The sequence below is a fragment of the Bos javanicus genome, chromosome Y (genome assembly GCF_032452875.1).
Source record: "Bos javanicus breed banteng chromosome Y, ARS-OSU_banteng_1.0, whole genome shotgun sequence".
NCBI classification, from domain to species: domain Eukaryota; kingdom Metazoa; phylum Chordata; class Mammalia; order Artiodactyla; family Bovidae; genus Bos; species Bos javanicus.
This window is the reverse complement of record NC_083898.1, coordinates 6,303,462-6,306,507: the sequence shown is the minus strand read 5'-3', so window position 1 is coordinate 6,306,507 and position 3,046 is coordinate 6,303,462.

Genomic DNA, 3,046 nt, shown 5'->3' with positions numbered 1-3,046 from the left:
CACTCTCTAAGTATTTCAGAAGAATCCCAAAATGAAAAAGAAAAAAGTCTAAAGAAAAGAGGTTCTCTGCTACCTCTGCTCAAAATCTGTAAATGTTCAACTCTCTCCAGGAAGTAAAATCATACAGCAAATAAAGGCTGACCTCACTGAACTGTGGTCTCTGCTTATCAGTCTAAATTCAAAGCAAGAACCTTAACTTTTAAACTAAGCAGACGCTGATTCAGCAACCATTCACTGTAAGGTGGTGGTGGTTGTGTTATTCCCTCAGTGATCCCACTGACTGTAGCCTGCCAAGCTCCTCTGTCCATGGGATTTCCCAGGCAACAATTCTAGCATGGTTTGCTGTTTCCTTCTCCAGAGGATGTTTCCAACCCAGGCATCGACCTGCTGTCTCCTGCACTGCAGGTGGGTCCTTAACCACTGAGCCACTGGGGAAGCCCACACTAGGAGGCACAAGCACCACTTCAGACACTGGTGATACAACAGTCCTACTATGATGGAGGTTACATACCAAGGAGTAAAATCTTGGCATGTGTGTGATGCATTTCAAATACAATTTTAAAAACATTTTCTGAGTATCTGTGATAAATCAGAACAAAGTAACCAAATATCAAATTATAATTTTAAAAATGAGAGGCCATAGTGAGAACTTCTAAGTTTTGCTAGACTTTTCAACTTTTTAAACAAAATGCTTCAGAGGTAACCTTAGGGGTGCTTAGTAGCCATTTGAAAACTGTTATTTGGAAAAGTTATGTATATATGCTATACATGCAGAAAACAATGAGATCCTTGTTCCCTCTACACAAAATATTCGCAAACAGCTGAAATAAAACTGCACTCTAAAACTTAAGCTATAAAACTAACACATAATGTGTCACAGCAGAAGCATGAAAATGTTATCTTCAAAAGGCTTCCAGGTTTGTTTGTTTTTTTTTCTTCTTTGGCCATGCCACAGGGCTTGTGGGATCCTAATTCCCTGACCAGGATCCAATCCAGACCTGGCAGTGAGAGTCTTAACCACTGGACCACTGGGGAAGTCCCCAAAAGGCTTCCAGGATTTGTAAAATGTCCTGTTTTCCTAACGGGAGATCTAAAAATTTTAAAACTCCAACCAAATGCAAATTTAAGCTGAATAAGAACATTAAGATAAAGAAAGACATGTTATAAAAGAAATTACATTTTCCTTGCTCTCTGCCATGTGAGGACACAGTGAGATACCGGCAAGCTACTAGCCAGAGGAGAGTAGGGCTCTCAGCAGAGCATGACCATGGCAACAGCTTGACCTTTGACCCCCAAGCCTCCAGAATGGCAAGAGATTACTCTCTGTGGTTTATGGGCCATGCTATCTGTGATATTTCATTAGAGCAGCCTGAGTGGACTAAAACATGGACCAAGAAGGAGAATAGCTGGATCATATGAATGTGAGGTATTGTGATGTGGGGTTGGTGGGGTGGGAGGTGGAAACCAGTTCTGCTGGGTCCTCCAAAGCTCCTTAAACTGGAACACTAGGCACAGGACCCTGGCACAGGGTGCCTAGTAAGTTTTAATGAATGTGTATCAATGAATGAAGATACACACACTAAAGGATTAAAAGCATATGGAGCAAGGGTAGTCTACTGAGCAAGAAGCTGCAGAAAGGGAGCTTCCCTGGTGGCTCAGAGATCGAGAATCCACCTACCGGTGCAGGAGACATGGGAAGACACCTGATCCGGGAAGATTCCACACGCCACAGAGCAGCTAAGCCGAACACCACAGCCCTCAGGCCTGAGCTTCAGAGGCCAAGAGCCACAACCACTGAGCCTACATGCCCCGGAGCCCACGCTCCACAGCAGGAGAAGCCACTACAAAGTGGAAGAAGCCTGGACCGGCTGGAGGGGAGGCCCTACTCACCACACTAGAGGAAAAAATCAAACCCACACACAGGAATGAAGATCCAGCCCAGCCAAGATAATAAATGAATTAAAATTTTTAAGAAAATAAATAATATTTGCAATGAATCTAATTAAAACCCAGGAGAGCACAATTAAAATGTGATTATCACATGTAATATAAGATTTAAAAGAATTCCTGAGAAAGACATGCCTTAGAGAAAAAATATAAACTTTAAGTCAAATTTTCATTGTTTTTTTTTGTTTGTTTGTTTGTTTAAATCCTAGAGATTAGTTAGTATGAGAGCAAGAGGGGTGAAACTGAGAAGTAAAGACCTACTGAAGCTCTGTTTGTGGGCAGTGACTCTGTACAAAGTAATTACCCCTGGAAGGAAAACAGAGGTTCCAATATAACTGCTAAATTACAGTGCTATACTAAAATTCTGTTTAGTAAGGTAAGAAGTGCCATTACCAGTGGCCACCCTACTTATTTGGACTATCGATATAAGAACATTTTATAAACAAACATGTACTCTCTTAAAATATATGTAAAAGGAAGAAGTAAAAATACTTACAAAAGAACAAAAGGACTTCATTTGATGAGGTCAGTCAGCATAGCGTGGAAATGGGAGTCACAAAAACCAATGATGGTGCTGAAGAATAACACTCATGGAGAGTTTCCAAATGCCAGGTGCTCTGCTGAGTTTTCTATCTAAGATTATTTCCCCACAACCCCTGTCAAAGAGGCAATATTATCATCCCCAGCTCACAGATGCAAAGCCACTGGGCTTGGGAAATTAAGCAACTCGCCCAAGAGCACGCACCTGGTAGGTGGCAACACTGGGACCCAAACCCAGGTGTTTCCAAACCAACTGGCAAACGTCTCAACCAGTCGTTGAACAGGCTGGCCTTCTCAAGAGGCCGACAGAGGCAGCACCGGCCCAGACGGCCCAGACAGGATGCCAAGATTTGGAGGAGCTCATCCTGTCCTAGAGGCAGGGCCGCTCCCCGTGGGAAGATACACCTAAGGCTTTCCAGGCAACTTCCCTTCTCTGATTCCATGCTCACCAAGCAATGTCTAGTTTGCTCTGACTCCTGAGTGGCCTGCCTACAGGGAGATCCTGGCCTAGCCAGAGGGCACATACACTCAGAGCCCTCATCATAATTTACAATGAGAT